We start from the raw sequence: 18,315 nt of genomic DNA, 5'->3' as shown, positions 1-18,315 counted from the left end.
AAGCGATAGTGTTTAACAAACGTATGCTGAGATGCCAAGTAGCTGCTCGACAAATTTCATCCACATGTAGAGGTCTCCCGCCCAGGACGTCGCCTGTGCTTGAGTAGAATGAGCTCGTAGAGCCAAAGGTGGCTCTCGGCCTTGTGACAGATACGCTGAGGCAATGGCCTCCTTAATCCAACCTGCTATAGAGGCTTTGGAGGCCGCCTCACCTTTCCACGGCCCTGAAAGGAAAAAGAGGTGGTCCGATCTCAGAAATTCATTCGTGACCGGAAGGTAACACAAAAGCACCCTTTGGACACCAATAGCCGAAAGGGATGCAAACTCCCATGGAACTCCTCTTCCTAAACGATGGAAAAACAGAGTCTGATTGAGATGGAATTCTGAAACTATCTTTGGAAGAAAGGAAGGAAATGTCCAAATCGAGACCCCCAATCTGAAAACTGCAAAAAGGGATCTCTACGAGACAAGGCCTGCAGTTCGGAAATGCGCTGAGCTGAGTAAATCGCCACCAAAAAGACAGCTTTACACGTAAGGTCCTTATCCGTTGCCTTTTCTAAAGGTTCAAAGGGAGGCGCCTGCAATGCGCTGAGCACCAGGTTTAGCTGCCAAGAGGACAAGGCCTGCCGAAGAGGCGGATGTAGATGAAGGACTCCTTGTAAAAAATGAGCCACATCCAGGTGAGCTGCTAAGGTGAATCTGGCTACTCGACCTCGAAAGCAAGCTAGAGCTGCTATTTGCACTCACAGAGAGTTATACATGAGACCCTTGGAAAGGCCTTGCTGGAAGAAATCCAACATCATTGAAATCGAAGCCAGAAAGGGAGAACCGGTCTTCTGCTCACACCAGGAAGAAAAGATTATCCATACCCGGGCATAAGCGTACGAAGTGGACCGTTTTCGTGCTTGTAGAAGCATGGTAATCACAGGTTCCGAAACCCTTTATTTCTCAATCAGTTCCTTTCAATAGCCAGGCCATAAGACCAAAGCGGGAGGGATTTTCCATCTGAACAGGGCCCTGGCACAGTAGATCCGAGTTACCGGAAGTCGCAGTGGAGTGTTGTGCAGTAAGCGAACAAGGTCTGTGTACCACGGTCTTCAGGCCCAGTCTGGAGCCACCAGGACCACGAGCCCACGATGAAGACTGATGCAATGAAGAACTCTTCCTATCACAGGCCAAGGAGGAAACACATAGTCGTCCCTGCTTTGGCCACGGCTGCAGTAGGGCATCGATTCCTGCAGACTCGGGCTGTCTTTTCTGGGAAAAGAATCTGGGCACCTTGGCATTCTGAACCGTGGCCATGAGGTCCATCACCGGAGTTCCCCAACGACGAGAATCAGTCAATGCTGCCAGTGCAAGCATCCACTCCGCCGCATCCAACAGAGTTCGACTGAGGAAATCTGCCTGGACATTGGACTGGCCTGCAATGTGAGCTGCTGATAGGCAAAGAACATGAGTCTCCCGCCCACTCCATGAGACGAGATGCCTCCACCGCTAGAGACATGCTGCGAGTCCCTCCTTGCCGATTGATGTAAGCTACCGTCGTCGAATTGTCCGACAACACCCCGAACAGGTCTTCCTTGCAGGAGATCCTGAAAATCGGCCACGGCATTCACCACCGCTCTCAACTCCAAACGATTTATGGACCACGCCGCCAAGAGGGATCCAAGTCCCCTGAGTCACTCTGTAGCAAGGCGTGCACCTGTGCCACCAGGTTATCAATGGCCATTAGGAAGGAAAGACCTTCCCTACCTTCATGTCGAAAAGTATCCCCAGGTATTCCAAGGTCTGAGTCGAACACTGCTGACTCTTGTCCAAGTTGATAATCCATCCCAACGACTGAAGAAGACAGGTCACCCTGGAGGTGGCAGTCCGACTCTCCTGCGGAGAGGAGGCCCGAATCAACCAGTCGTCAAGATAAGGATGAACCCGAATTCCCTCCTTCCGCAAGAAGGCCACCACCACCACCATGACCTCTGAAAAGGTGTGTGGAGAGAGTCTGAGGAAGAAAGGGGGAGGGCCCACTTCATCACAAATGCCTGACGCATCAATAAAACAAATTCTGGACAAAAAAATTCCCCTGGGCAATGGGAGCCGCAGGCCCGGGACTTGTCATGCCTCAACTGAAGGAGAAGGCGGGAGACCAGGAAGTGCTACTGGAACTGCTTCAGTAGCACTAGGCAAAATGGCATGCGAACCACATACCTCAGCACGGGAAAACACCATCTCCCTGCCCCAGGTACCTCAGCGCATTCGGCGCTGCAAATTCCCGCCGCCGAACGCCACTTCCCACAGCGGGAACAGCGTTTTACCATTTCCGTTGCCATGCCACAAGGAAATAACCTGAAGCCGGCACTTACCAGCTGATCCCCCCTGTAGCATTGAATCGGGCAGCAGGAGCCAAGGGAAACCGCTCTGGCTCTAACAGCAGCAGAATTCAGGCAGACAGAAGCACTTTTCCTCAGCTCTCAACAATTTCTCTCTCTCTTTTTTTTTTTTGTGAGGAGGGAAGGACAGAGCAAAACAAGAGAGAATTGAAGCCTGTCAGCAGAGAGTACGGGGTGAGGCAGGGACCTTGCAGTAAGGTATGCCTCCAAAGCGGACACCTTCAGTCAGACACCCCTTCCCAGCGGCCCAGGAGCACTCTGTGGCCTTGAATCCAGGAGCTAGAGAGAAGCCGTCTATCCACCTGTTGGAGAGAGAGATATACTAACTGATAGAGGGGCTGGCCATCCTGGCCGTCTGCTTTACACACAAGAGTTCTGTTATTTTCTATCTCCACCTGCTGGTAGATGGGCACAAACCACCAGTTCCTGGATTCATCTGCAGTTTGTGACAAGGAAGGTTCCAGCTAGCTGGGAGCAAAACTGCTGGGGGGGGGGGGGGGGGGGGGGGGAAACAGGGTCGTGCTTGAGCAGCAATAAAGCTAGAGGCAGGCAGGCCTTTATGACATGAGAAATTCACACAAGTTACAAAAAACAGAATTTTAAAATCTGTGCAAAGAAAAGTTTCAAAACTTTTGTAAAGAAGAATCTCCTCAGGAGCAAATTTCATCTATGACAAATTCAGGGAAATGACCACAGTGCTACATTATATAAATGTAAGGATGTGTTACAGCAAAGGGGTGTGGGCAGGAATATACTCAAAGAATCCTCAAGCTCGCAGAGAACTCAAACGCCCCCACGGAAGAACACAGGTATAGGTGAAAGTGGGATGTTTGACCACGGGAATACAAAGCCTGGAGAGATGGATCTTAAAAACACTTGTTTTTATTGATGAAAAAGACTCAACACAACTGTTTGTAGCTTCATTGTGTGCCTCCTAGTCCTAGTATTTTTGTAAAAGTAAACAAGCGATTCACATCTACCTGTTCCACTCCACTCATTATTTTATAAACCTCTATCAGCCGTCTTTTCTCCACTCATTATTTATAGACCTCAGCCATCTTTTCCCCAAGCAGAAGATCTCCTAGCTTAGGTACTCTCTCTAGTGGAATCAAATATGTATATTTGTGTCCCTTAGGGCCCTTTTACTAAGGGTTGCCGCGTGGCAACCCGGAACTACTGCTGGCCCAGTACGGGTGCCGGAGGTAGTTCCACCCCCAGCACATGCCATTTCTGGCGCTAGCAGATAATAATAAGTGTCCCCAACCCCCCCCCCGAAATGGCTGCGCAGCAAATGTGAAGTTACCGCCATTGCCATTTCATTTTTGGCTATTTTCATCCCCTACGGTAAAAGGGGACCTGGCATGTGAAAAAAATGTCCACCACCGCTAGCGCAGAGCCCCTTTTACCGCAGCTTAGTAAAAGGGCCCCTTAGGAGTCAATAGTGCAGACAAGATATAAAAACAGACTAAGGATTCAACGTAGACAAGGGGAGGAGTGTGATGTTCTTCCCCCACACTGAAACAATAAAATATGTATTTTAATTTTTTTGCAGAATGGGATGTTTTATTAGTGTTTACTGATTAAAACCTAAATCAGAAGCCCTAATTATATATATAGTCTAACAAGCCAGCGCAAGCAAGGATATTAGAAAGACATTTAAATAACTCTTGTGGCATAAATGCACAGGAGACAAGTCTTTCCACTGAAAGGAAACTGTGGAATAGATGAAGTTAAAAGAGGAAAGACTGAGAAGTAATTTAAGGAAAGACTCCTTTACAGGATGGGTGGTGAACGCATTTAACACCTGATGTAGGTAGCAGAGATAAAGACTATCTGAACTCAGTGTGGACAAGCACATATATCTTATGGATAGGAAGAGACAGTAGATGGTATGGATGGGCAAACTGGATAGGCCACATGTACACATTGCAACTCCACTCCAACCACATCCGCACAATACGTATATGCAGATCACTTTAAAATTACGCGGGAATATACATGTATACAAGTACTCATGTTAATACATGATTTATAGAAGTCATTTCCTGCATGTAAAACACTTTACATGTAAAAAACAAAATTGCTAAAAAAAAATGTATCCGCTTCCTTAGGATTCAAGGAAGCAGGAAGCAGAGTAACCCCTTATAAGGAGTGGCACTGGAAGACCAGGAGAGGAGGGTTATTGGGATGTAGAAGAGTTAGAGATATAAACGAGTGCTCTGGGGCACAATCTCAAAGAAGAGGGGTGTTCAGCTACAGGTGAATGGGCTGATGGCGAGTTACAGTTTTTCTGGTGAGAGGGGGAAAAAAAAAAGTTCACAATGTGTACTGAACCCAAATTACAAAGAAACAAGTTACTTTTCTTTCTTTCTTTCTTTTTTTTTTTTTTTTAATTATAATGGCAGCTACAGTAGTTGTGTGTGTGACAACGCCTACTTTAGAATTACCACATTTTGTTCAATCAAGAAACTACAGGCAATAGAGCAACTGATGCAACTGATTTTGTTTGCTTTTTTTTTTAAAGAAACCAGGTGCCATCAATAAGAACACAGAACAAAAAGATAAATGCATTGTGCCTAATTTAAAAAAAAATTCACAAAATGGGACTGAGGCAAGTAGCAAGGTATACTACATTAAAAAGTTAAAAAAGTAATTCACAAAACTAATGAGAAAAGGACCCAAGTCTCATCCAGTAATGCACTAGATAAAAGCTGTGCAACTGCTAAACATAATTTTCAAAACTGTGCGAGTAGCTCTAACTGTGGGTTTTGCACCAATTTTTTTTAAAGGTGTCTGTATACTTTCTCTTTGAAAATTGCCCAAGAAAAATTAGCAACCGAGTGCATTTGCATCTACTTTTCTGTGAGTACTTAACCCACATGCGACCAAACATGCATTTAGGAAAATGGAAGTACAGCAGTCTTTCCCTTGCCATGCACAGGTTAAAAAAAAAAAAAGTATATATTTTTGAGTGAATGGCTTTCAGAATTGTCTTCTACAGGGCCTAATTCAATTAAAGTTCTGGCACACTATTGCTATTTTGCTATTGATAAAGTGGTATCATCTTCTCTGTCCCTCCCCTGTGCCACCATTCCCCCACTCCCCCAATAAATAGCTATTCACACCATACCATTTGGGAAATGTCAAGAAGAGAGAAACCTGAATAAGTTTATAGAAAAGATATGCAATGCATGAAATTTAACATTAAGTTTACATAGATTTTAACAAAAAAAAAAAAAGTACCTCTTGAAAATTTGCTTGAAATATATATAGTTAAATCTTTGCTGTTGAATGTAAATCCTATAACTGATCTCTTCCCTTTCCCACCCCAAATAAATAGATGCTTTTGAAGAACGGTCCACAGATCAAATTCTTATCTGGCTCTCAACACAAACACACCTACAGCAGCTTTATCCACAATTATTTTTGTGTCCTTTTGTAAACCTTGAGTTAACTCAATTTCAGCATTTACAGTACAAGTTATGGATACATACTTTTACAAAGAAAACAAAACTTGAAACGCTATCCCACAACCCTCCGCAAATATTAAAATAAAAATGTAAAGCCGACAAAGCCAAGACATATATGTCTGGATTACTAATGCTGATCAAACGCCCAATGGCAGCTACATACAGTGAAACAGAAAATCTGGTGTAGGATTCTGATGTATAGAGATTGATATAATGTCTCCTTTCTCATTATCTAAGCAACCCTCAGTAGGATAGGCAGAACAGGCTTTGCCTGTGTGTGTGTGTTTGTGTGTGTGTGTGTGAGTTCTGATACATCCCTTTCTCTTACCTCCTCCACCTGTCTCTCAGGCTCTCTTCAATTTCTGTCTCCTATTCTCGCTTTCTTTCCTTTTCTCAGTATTTCTCCTCCCATTTTCTTCATGTACGAAAATACCCGGTCTAGGTGGAGAATGTGACATATACATCAAGGAGCTGCCCCGAAACCAAAGACATCCCTGAAGTTGAGAAGTAGAGCAGGAAGCCAAAAGGGGTTGGCCCAACCAAGACTGGACAAGTTGAGAATGCCAGGTAACGAACTTCCTTCACCCCAGTTTCTTTCTCACGGTATACAAACTGTGCCCTAGGGTTCATTTGCAGGGACTCCCTACCTTCAGCACATACCTAGCTGACAGCTGAGCAATGCTCTGCATCAGGTCACATAATGAAGGAATGCAAGTACAGTGAAACAGACTTGCGATCATCAAAACAGGGTTTGCATTACCACAATAATAAACTAAGCTTCATTTCTGACTCATGCAGCAATTCAGAGCACATATGTCTGCAATATAATTACAGTAGCATGAACTTGCTTAGGGTTGTGCATCTGAGGTACACTGTTGGCTAGACTATGTTAACAGTTTCTCCCACCCTGAGCACTGCAGTAGAAGACTCCCACATAGCTGTAAACACCATTAGTACTGGATGCCTATGGCCAAGCTCTCAATGTAACAGGGCAACCAGCCTATTGCAAAGGTCCCAGGCACACCAGTGGCTTCAGAAGACACATAGCAAGGCTGAATATCAGGGTGACAGCTGGGGAGGAAGCAGAATGAAGCATAACATTATTGAATTCAGGATATTTTTCAGAAAGGAATTATTTTTAGAGTCACTGGCTGTGGAATGTGAAAATAATCCCTGATCAGTACTTGACTATGATCACATTTTCTCCTATAGCAGTTTAACTAGTATAAAACCTATGTACAGTACTTTTTTTTTTTTTTTTTAATTATTATTTTTTTTTACTTTTAATTCAGAAAGTGAGCATAGTACAACTAGCCTAGTGGTTAGAGCACCAGTCTTGACATCCAGAGGTGGCCAGTTCAAATCCTACTGCTGCTCCTTCTGATCTTGGGCAAGTCACTTCACCCTCCATTGCCTCAGGTACAAAATTAGATTGTAAGCCCTCCAGGGACAGAGAAATACCCAGTGTACCTGACTGTAACTCACCTTCAGTTACGACTGAAAAAGGTGTAAGCAAAATCTAAATAAATAAAACAGAATAAGCAAATGTTGGCTCATCAAGAAATGGTAAATGATACACAAGGTGCGTAACAGAACCATGACCCATTCCCATTGGTTTTGTTTTTTTAAACAAGACCCAGCCTCGCCTACCTGACTTCCAGTCCCTTCCTGTCTTCCCCCCCCCCCCCCCCCAACTCCCATATCTGTAGACCTCCCGGATACCAGCACTTGAATCTGTTTCCAAAGATTACAACAAACGTCCAGGTTCTTCAGACTCTTTTGGGAGTTTTTCAAGCATTCCTACACAATCTGCAACATACTCATATTCCACTGTTGCAAGGTTGGAGAATCTGCACCCACCCAATAGTGCAATATAGTTTTCTTTGCTAATAGCAGATCCACTAGGATAAACCTCCGCTGGTGACCCTGCATCCCTTAGCCCACCAGGTATGCGTCCAGGTTAATTTTATAGTCCTGTGAACCAACAGCAATACTCTGGATGTTATCGGCCTGCCGGATCTTGCTGGCCAGCGGTTCCAGCAAGAGAGAAAGAAAGAACAAGGGTGACAAGGGGCAGCCCTGCCTCGTTCACCTCTCTAGTGCAAAAGGTAGGAGTGTGGTACCCACTAATCAAACTTTGTGCAGTGGGTTGATGATAAGCAGCACGTACCCCCACCAGAACTCGCTAACAATTACAAACTGGGGTAAAATCCAAAAGACGTGGTCCCACAATTTCTTATCAAATGCTTTTTCATCCAGACTGGTCATGATGACATCCCCTGGTTACCCTCCCCTAGTGTGCAGCGCATGCACGCTCTGAGGATGTCAGTAGATGCATATCGGCCAAGCACAAAACCCGCCTGATCCAGATGTATCAGAACTGGTAGTACCTTGCCCAACTGAGATGCTAGTACAGTAGCAAACGGTTTGATATCCTGATTTAGTAACGAAATCAACCAGCAGGGGGAGATAGAGAGCACTCAACTTTTCACAGTGCCTCATGGCCAGCCAGCTCCACTGCCTCTTCAGTATTTGAAGCTTCCAAAGCAGTATGGCAAACCGCAATGGGAATAACATGAACTTTCCTCACAGCGAACGATGGCCCCTTAACAAGGGCATGAACTCAAAAGGAGGGAATGAACACATCCTCCTGGAGGGAATAAACTCGTCCTCCTTATTGTATAACTGGAGGGGATACACGCAACCTCCTGGAGGGAATAAACTCATCCTCCAAAACAAACTGGAGGGAATGGACTCATCCTCCTATAAGTGAACATGAATCCTGAAGACTGTTTTCCAACTTTCTCCCAAGGAAGGAACTTCAGGAAACAAGAACAGAACCTGAAACAGATTCACAGCATACAGGCAATCATACAGGGAGGGCTCATGGCTTCATCTGCTATGACTAAAGGAAAGAAAATTATCAAGGTAAGAACCTAATTTTCCCTACCTTGTCATCAAGCAGATGAAGCCATTACGTATGGGATGTAACAAAGCAATCCCTATATAGGGTGGGAACAGGTCACACCACGCGCTAGCACTTGTGCTCCAAAACGCGCATCCCTCCTAGCAGCCACATCCAGCCTGTAATGTCGGGCAAAGAGAGCTTAGAAGCCCATGTTGCTGCACTGCATATCTCTTGACGAGAGAGTGCTCCAGTTTCAGCCCAAGAGGAAGAAAATCGCTCTGGTAGAATGCGCCTTAAAGGCTACAGGCGGAGACCGGCCGGCAAGCAGATAAGCTGAAAAGATAGTTTCTTTAAGCCAGTGGGCAATAGTGGCTTAGACGCTGGAGACCCTCTGCGAGGACCTGATAGCAAAACAAACAGATGATCATAGATCCTGAAAGAGATAGTAACTCGCAGATACTGCAGCAGAGTCCTGCGCACATCCAACAGGTGCAACTGCCCAAAAGATTCTGGAAACTCCTATTTATTAAAGGAGGGCAAGAAAATAGGCTGGTTTAGGTGAAACGCTGAAACCACCTTAGGCATGAAGGAAGGCATGGTCCGAACCGTGACCCCGGATTCTGAGAATTGCAGAAATGGGTCTCTACAGGACAGCGCCTGGAGCTCTGACACCCGTCTCGCCGAAGTAATGGCCACAAGAAAAACGGCCTTTAGTGTCAAATCTTTCTCCGATGCTCGCCGAAGCGACTCAAAAGGAGAAGCCTGCAGGGCCTTCAAAACTAGCCCCAGGTTCCAAGTTGGACAGGGTGCTCGCATGGAAGGCCGGAGCTGAAGCACCCCACTAAGAAACCGTGCCACATCTGGATGAGCAGCTAAAGACATGCCTTCAACCTTACCACGAAGGGAGGCCAACGCTGCCACTTGCACCCGCAGGGAATTATAGGCCAAGCCTATTTGTACACCATCCTGCAAAAAGTCCAGAATCGGCGAGACAGGAGCCCGCATGGGTGTGATCGCTTTTGAAGCACACCAAGACTCAAACTGGTGCCAAATCCTGGCATAAGCCACGGAAGTGGAACGCTTGCAGGCCTGCAGGAGAGTGGAAATGACTGTGTTTGAATAGCCTTTGTCCCTCAATTGTGTCCTCTCAATCGCCATGCCATAAGACCAAAGCGGCAGGCGTCCTCCATGGCTACCGGGCCCTGTGACAACAGGTTTGGTACCAGAGGTAAAGGAAGGGGAGCCTCCACTAGCATCTGTCGGAGGTCCGCATACCAAGGCCTCCTGGGCCAATCCGGGGCGATGAGGACCACTTCTCCTGGGTGCAGCCGAATCCGCAGGAGCACGTGCTCTATCAAGGGCCACGGAGGGAACACATATAGTAGGCCCGGAGGCCAGGTATGAGTCAAAGCATCCAACCCTGCCGAGCGAGGATCTCTCCGTCTGCTGAAGAAGCACGGGACTTTGGCATTTGAACTTGTCGCTATAAGACCATCACGGGCTTGCCCCATTTGGCACATATCTGCAGGAATACTTCGTCTGCTAGTTCCCATTCTGCTGGATCGATCTGATGCCTGCTTAATCGGCTTGCACGTTGCTCTGACCTGCAATGTGAGCTGCCGACAGAAACTGAAGATGCAGCTCGGCCCAGTGGCAAATCTGTTCGGCCTGCGCGGCCAGTGCTCTGCACTGAGTGCCACCTTGTCGATTTATGTAGGCCACTGCTGTCGTGTTGTCCGACATCACTCTGACAGCCAATCCTTCCAGGGTCACTTGAAAGGCCAGAAGCGCCCTGAAACACCGCTTTCAACTCCAGGCGGTTGATGGACCACTCCGACTCCTCGGGTGTCCATAGACCCTGGGCATGCTTCCCCTTGCAATGTGCGCCCCAGCCCTTCAGGCTGGCATTCTGTCACTACTAGACACCAATCGGGGAGCGCCAGCGGCATTCCTCGCCACAGCATGCTGTCTGAGAGCCACCACTCCATGCTGAGTCGGGCCACAGGGAGCCAAGAAAGTCTGCATTGATAATCCTGAGAAACTGGAGACCATCTTTGAAGTAGGGAATACTGTAGAGGTCTCAGGTGCGCTCTCGCCCTGGGCACCACTTCCAATGTGGCTGTCATCGATCCCAGGAGCTGGACAATGTCCCAAGCTCGCAAGCAGGGCATCCTCAGGAGCAGACGGACCTGATTCTGAAGCTTGCACCGCCTTAGCTCGGGTAGGTATACATAGCCCGAGTCTGTGTCGAACCTGGCCCCCAAATATTCTAGAGAGGTTCGGGGAGCTGTGGCGTGGCCAAAAGGCAAGGCCCGGAACTGGAAATGTTTTCCCAACACCGCAAACCTCAGAAACTTCTGGTGCGGGGGCCAAATTGGTATGTGCAAGTAAGCTTCTTTCAGGTCTAGAGACGTGAGAAACTCTCCTGGCTGTACCGCAGCAATGACAGAGCGCAGGGTTTCCATGTGGAAATGCCGCACTCTCAGGGACTCGTTTAATTCTTTTAAGTCCAGAATAGGGCGAAAAGACCCACCTTTTCGCGGCACCACAAAGTAGATGGAGTATCGGCCGTAGCCGTGTTCGGCGGGAGGTACCGGGGACACAGCCCCTAACTGAATCAGACCTTGCAAAGTCTCCTCTACCGCCGCCCCTTTGGCGGCAGAACCGCATCGGGACTCCACAAACACGTCTCTTACTGGGGTGTCGAATTCTATTCTGTAGCCATCTCTGATCAGGTCCAGAACCCACTGATCTGAGGAAATATTGGCCCACTCCTCGGCAAAGAGAGAAAGACGTCCTCCGATGACAGGAAGCGAGGAGGGGGCCTGCGCACCATCATTGAGAGGGTCGCCCCTGAACTCCAGGCCTAGAGCCGGTGGCTGCAGAACGCTTGTCCGAGCGAAAGGAGTTCCTCTGCTGAAAAACGGGCACGAGAAGTGAACCCAGCAGAACGCCCTGGGCAGTACCTTCTAGCTTCACGGAAGCGAGGTCTATAAGAGAAGTGGACCACCTGGCCCTTGGAGGAAGGCCGCGGCCTACCTTCGGGCAAGTGCTGGGGTTTAGGATCTCCCAGGCCTTTAACAATTTTTTTTTTCCAACTCCTCACCAAATAGGAGAAGGCCTTGAAAGGGCAACTTCACCAACCTTTGCTTAGAGGCCATGTCCACTTCCCAATGTCGTAGCCAAATAAGACGGCGAGCCGCCACTGCTACTGCTATTTGTTTAGCCGAAGCTCTGACAATATCATAAAGAGCATCAGCCAAAAAGGTCAAGGCCGACTCCAGCCGCGGAGCCACATCCGAGAAGGGCTCCGCTCCATCTCCGGGCTGTTCCACTGCCTGTTGCAACCACGCCAGGCAGGCTCTAGCAGCATAACAACTGCATGCAGACGCCCGAACAGTAAGACCTGCAATTTCAAAGGACCGTTGAAATGCTGCTTCCAGCCTACGGTCTTGTATATCCTTCAGGGCAACTCCTCCTTCCACAGGGAGGGTAGTTCTCTTTGTCACCCAGGCCTTGCAAAGCGAGCCAAATGCTCCTCACGCAGAGGGTATAATTGCTCCATAGCCCTGGAAACTTTCAAAGGTCCCTCGGGGTCAGCCCACTGAGCGGAAATAAGCTCTTGGATGGAGTCATGCAAAGGAAAGGCTCGAGCAGGCTTTTTGGTACTAGGCATCCTAGGATTCACAGAGGAGGCCGTGCCACTGTCAGGCTCTTCAATAGAAAGGACCTCTAGGGCATGTGAAATAAGCGCTGGCAGCTCATCATGGTGGAAAATCCTCACCGCGGAGGGATCATCCAGATCCTGTGGTAATTCTGCACCTGACTCTGGCTCCTCAGACCACGAAGGCCTGCCAGAACTCTCCGAATCCTCACAGCCTGACCATGGGGGGGGGGGGGGGGGGGGAGGAGGTGCACCACAATCTGAAGGGGAATTAGCCCTTCTACGCTTTCCTTTATGCCAATTATCAGGGAAAATAGCCTCAGCGGGCAGTCCCAGGCCAGAATCCACCGGGGGGGGGGGGGGGGGGGGAACAATAGAAGGGGCCTCAGACGACCCTTGAGGGAGAGCTCTTTTCAGCATGTATGCTTTATGCAATAACAACACAAAATCAGCGGAGAAAAACTCGCCCTGGGCACCCAGATCCCGTCCGGGGCTAGCCGCTCCCTGAATAGCCTCAATTCAAGGTCCCCCCCCCCCCCCCGGGCTCAGGGCTCTCCGTCTCTAAGGAGGCCGCGCCATGCGGAGAATTCAAAATGTCGTCTGCTGCCAGCTCTGAGCGGGGAGAATCATCGCTCGCCATGCTCGGGCCGGCTCTTACACCTGTACAGCACGATTTACAGAGCCCCGCTGCTGATTTGCGCTTGCCACATTTAGAACAGCGCTTTACATTCTCTGCAGCCATCGGCGAAAACGGCGGGGAAAATTAAAAATGGCGGTTTCGCGCCAAAAACGCCCCGATCGCGGGCCCACCCCGGAGGAGTTAGAAAACACTCTTACCTCACCGGACCGAGTATCACAGCTCCGGTCCCATAGAAGAATCAAAGGAAAACCTGCATGAGATAGATTTGCATGCCCTACCTCTATTATATGCATATATCTCTCATGCATATTCATTACGGGTATCCTGAAAACCTGACTGGCTACGTGTGTCCTTAAGACTGTGTTGAGAACCCCTGCTCCAGACTACTTATCTGCTCCCACTTGGTTAAACCTTACCTAAGTCTTTAAAAAGGTAATATTCTTTGTTCACCAAATCTTTAGTTACATACTATTTAAATATATAATGCTCTAAAAGAAGTCATCCTTTATCAGAAGTGAAAACTAGGGTGGCCCATCTGATGAACTCTGAAAAACTCAATTAGTATGTAGGAAAATTCTTTGCTTTCAGATGTCCAACTTAAAATTCTGTTGTCTGGAGCCTGGTTATTCAAAGAAATTTTCTAAATACCATTCTAGAGAGAGAATCACTCCCTCAACATAACTGCTAGAACATCCAACAAAGCTTTGGTATGCAAATAAAAAAAATAGTGTAGAAATATCAAGTTACTGTCCTAGAAATGTATAACAGAGTAACTACAGTGCTCTCTCATTATCAGGAAGTATGCAACACATGCACACCTATCAGGGAGCGGTCAAGAATGTTTGGCACAATATGTCAACATACCTGCTTGGAGCTCAAGAACCAAGAGGAGTTCCTCTAGATTACCAGTGGAGCTTCCCAATCTATTTGGACACATTAGATTTCAGCCCTTAAAAGACTAGGCAGTTTGGCAACAGACCAAGCAAGGTCCATGAAAAGCAAGAGACAACACAAGAGGATTCAAGAAACGAGTTCAGGATCTTTGGGCCTGAACTACATCTCTGCCAGATCTTCAAATATCCAGCTCATCAAGCGCAGTCTTTTCTCAGAGAGAACAAATGCTTACTAATCAATCCTAAATCTACCTGGGCCACAGTAACTCTAGCTTCATTCTGCTTCCATAACTCTGGTTTGTTGTTTCTAAGCCCCACTCCTGATCTCAAAATAATGCCTCGCTTCTTCCTAATGCTCCAGTTTCGAAAGATATGACTAACAGAATAGGCCCACCCCTGGTCTAGTTGGTCTGAGCTCTGTTAGTGATGTCACTTCTACCAGCATCTATCACCATTTTCCTCCTGGTAGTATGACTCCTGCAAGGCCTCCATGCACAGCTTGACCCACTGAAACTGGCCCACATTGAGACTTCAGCTATAACCAGAAGCAGCAGTACAGTCCAATACTGCTACTGTAAGCAGGTATCCTCCTCATCTGCCACTTTGGTCAAATTACACCAACCTTACCAACTGAGAAAAATACTATTCAAAACTGCCTGCCTGGTCTACAAGTCATCATTTTGGAAGAGGGAGGATATCACAACTACTGGTAGAATGTGTAGAAAGTAGTCAAAAAAGAACAGTGTTCTTAACAAAGTCATTTAACATTTCCTCCTTTAACAGAGGCAGTCTACAAGAAAATCTGTTTTGATAGTTATGCAGCAACAAAAGTCTGGAATGATCTTCCTTTAGATCTCTTATATATATATATATATATATATATATATATATATATATATATATATATATCTAATATAATAAAACGCACCGTGAACGTTCTGAAGACAACGTTCTGAAGTCACTCAAACACTCCCTGGCTGTAGGGTTCGTGGATTCATGGTGTGAAGCCAGCCAGCTGTCTCTGCCCCGCCCTCGCGTCAAACGTCATGACGTCGAGGGCGGGAAAAAAAAAAAATACGGATCGCACCCACGCACAGTGTGTTTTATTATATTACATTTACCTCCGTGGTAGCGGTTCCGGCAGCGCAGCGTCAGGGAAGGAGGCGGCGCTCCCAACGCTCTAGCCTTCCCTTCGCTGTGTTCCGCCTTCTTCTGACGTCAAGGATGATGTCAGAAGAAGGCGGAACACAGCGAAGGGAAGGCTAGACGTCGGGAGCGCCGCCTCCTTTCCCTGACGCTGCGCTGCCGGAACCGCCACGGAGGTAAATTTAAAAAGAAAAAAAAAAGGGATGTTGGGGGGAGAGAAGAGGGTGGGCAGTAAAGTTGAACAATGGGAGCGGGAGGGCAGGGGAGAAACGACAGCATGGATGCAAAGGGTGGGGGGGAGAAGAGGGCGGGCCAGGCTGGGACATGGGAGAGAGAGGAGCATGGATGCGAGGGGGGGTCATGGAAGGGAGAGAGGGGAATTGCTGGAAAAGGATGAATGGAGGGGGCAGGGGACAGAGGAGCATGGATGGGCATGGATTGGGAGGGCAGGACTCAGGGAGAGAGGGGAATTACTGGAAAGGGATGAATGGAGGGGGCAGGGGACAGAGGAGTATGGATTGGGAGGGCAGGGCTCTGGGAGGGCAGGGCTCAGGGAGAGAGGGGAATTGCTGGATAGGGATGAATGGAGGGGACAGATGGGCATGGATGGATATGGATTGCAGGGCAGGGCTCAGGGAGAGAGGGGAATTGCTGGATAGGGATGAATGGAGGGGACAGGTGACAGAGGAGCATGGATGGGCATGGATTGGGAGGACAGGGCTCAGGAAGAGAGGGGAATTGCTGGATAGGGATGAATGGAGGGACAGATGGGCATGGATGGATATGGATTGCAGGGCAGGGCTCAGGGAGAGAGGGGAATTGCTGGATAGGGATGAATGGAGGGGACAGATGGGCATGGATGGATATGGATTGCAGAGCAGGGCTCAGGGAGAGAGGGGAATTGCTGGATAGGGATGAATGGAGGGGGCAGGTGACAGAGGAGCATGAATGGGCATGGATTGGGAGGGCAGGGCTCAGGGAGAGAGGGGAATTGCTGGAAAAGGATGAATGCAGGGGGCAGGGCTCACACTCTCTCTCTCTCATATACAATGTCTTTCTGACTCACACTCTCACACACTCTGTCTCACACTGTATCACATTCACTCTCTATGTGCCACACAGTCACTCACACACTCGCTTGGTCTCATACACTCACTCTCACAGAGAATCTGTCTCTCACACACACTCTCTCTCTCGCACACACACACACACACACACACTCTCACACTGTCTCTCACATACACACTTGCACACACTCTCATTCTCACACACACACTCTCTCACAAACACACTCACTCTCTCTCTCATACACACTCACACTTTCACTCTGTCTCTCACACAGTCACTCTCACATACACTCTCCCAAACATACACACTCCGAGGAAAACCTTGCTAGTGCCCATTTCATTTCTGTCAGAAACGGGCCTTTTTTACTAGTATATATATATATCCTGTATAATAATTCTCACCTCCAACGTTCTAATGTGCCTGGTACCGTGGCTCCCTCGGAGGTGGTCTGCTAGGCAGTTTAGAATGCACTGACGTCAGTGATGTCACTGACAGCTGATTCCAAGGCAAGGGGAGGAGCGTGTTTCCCTACTCCTCCCCCTGCCTACCAATCAGCTTTCAGTGCCCCCCCCTCGGCGCAACACCCAAGCCCCTCCGCCCCGGCGCAGCACCCAAGCCCCTACCCCCCTCGACGCATCACCAAAGCCCCTACCCCCCCCCCCCTCGGGCACATCAACTCCCTCGCCACCCGCAGCCGCCAATACTAACGCTGTCCGGCCGCTGCTGCTTCTCCTGTGGAGCAGCAGCAGCCGGTACAAAAAGAAAAAAGCCAAAAAAAAGATTTTTAACTTGAAATTCGGCTCCGTAGACAGCCATCTGGCATTGGCTGTTGTCACTGCAGCCGCTCCTCCTCTCCCCTCCACATCGCTGCCCCTGCAGGAAGACCCCGGAGGAGCGCAGCAACTTCAGAGGGGAGAGGAGGAGTGGCTGCAGAGATGACAGCCAATGCCAGATGGCTGTCTACGGAGCCGTGTTTCAGGTTTAAAATCTTTTTTTGGCTTTTTTCTTTTTGTACCGGCCGCTGCTGCTCAACAGGAGACGCAGCAGTGGCGGGACAGCGTTAGTATTGGCGGCTGCGGGTGGCGGGGTGGTTGATGTGCCCGAGGGGGGGGGTAGGGGCTTGGGGTGATGCGCTGAGGGGGGAGGGGAGGGTCGCTGGACATGGGTGGCGGGGAGGGGGTCCTGAGACCAGATGGGTGGCTGCAGGGGAGGGCAGAGGAGACAGAAGGGACACTGCGGGGGGGGGGGGAGGAGGGTCACTGGACATGGGTGGCTGCAGGGGGGGGGGCAGGGGGAGAGGAGAGTCGCTGGACATGGGTGGCTGCAGGGGCAGAGGAGGGTTGGTGGGGAGGGGGACCTGAGACCAGATGGGTGGCTGCCGGGGGGGGCAGGGGAGACAGGAAGGATGCTGCAGGGGGGTTACCTTGCTAGCGCCCGTTTCATTGCCTACCGAAACAGGCCTTTTATACTAGTATTATATTTATATATATATATATATATATATATAGTTTTAAATTGATTTAAATAATTTTTATTTTACTATAAGTTTGTGCTGTATTATACCTCTCTGTTACCACTATAGGTTTTAAACAGTTAAATAATTCAGCTGTTAAAGACAGGTACCTTACAGCCCCTGGCTCACACTGCCTCCTTCCTAGTTATCACTGCTGCTTCTTCCACTAAAAAGCGTCTGCATCAGGGGTCAATAAATACACCAAGTAATGAATGCAAAACGAAGAGTCCTACTTGTATATGTGTTGTCAACTCACTGATCACGTAGCTCTGATAGTTTGTATCCAGCATATTCTGTTTGGTGCTACGTGATCAGTGAGTTGACAACACATATACAAGTAGGACTCTTCGTTTTGCATTCATTACTTGGTGTATTTATTGACCCCTGATGCAGACGCTTTTTAGCGTCGAAACACGGCCTGTGTCGGGTCGTTATCTCTGATATAATAAAGACTGTTGGACTCACGTCTCCAGTGGTGAATCGTCTATTAGTCTCTACTTTTGCCTTCTGTGATTCGTCATCGTAGAGAACTTTTCCTGTTCTATATTTTGGCTTCTTCCACTAGGGCATCCCCCTGTTTGTGTGGCTCAAGTCAGACCCTGCATGATTCATGTGGTACCTTTAAC

At 48.3% G+C, this 18,315-nt stretch overlaps 1 protein-coding gene across 8 annotated transcripts in view; it reads right to left on the bottom strand.

Moving 5' to 3' along the window:
* Positions 1–18,315, bottom strand: part of KIFC3 (kinesin family member C3) — a 177,636-nt gene that overhangs the window by 131,779 nt on the left and 27,542 nt on the right. Inside the window, exon 1 of one of the 8 annotated variants that reach the window (XM_030203559.1) lies at positions 6,186–6,311. The exons of the other annotated variants lie outside the window; for them this stretch is intronic. The gene's annotated coding sequence lies outside the window, so the exon portion shown is untranslated. Of the gene's footprint in view, positions 1–6,185; positions 6,312–18,315 lie in introns of those variants that run through there. 8 annotated transcript variants of the gene reach the window in all.

The sequence above is a fragment of the Microcaecilia unicolor genome, chromosome 5 (genome assembly GCF_901765095.1).
Source record: "Microcaecilia unicolor chromosome 5, aMicUni1.1, whole genome shotgun sequence".
In the NCBI taxonomy this organism is placed as follows: domain Eukaryota; kingdom Metazoa; phylum Chordata; class Amphibia; order Gymnophiona; family Siphonopidae; genus Microcaecilia; species Microcaecilia unicolor.
This window is presented reverse-complemented; position numbering and strand designations above follow the sequence as displayed.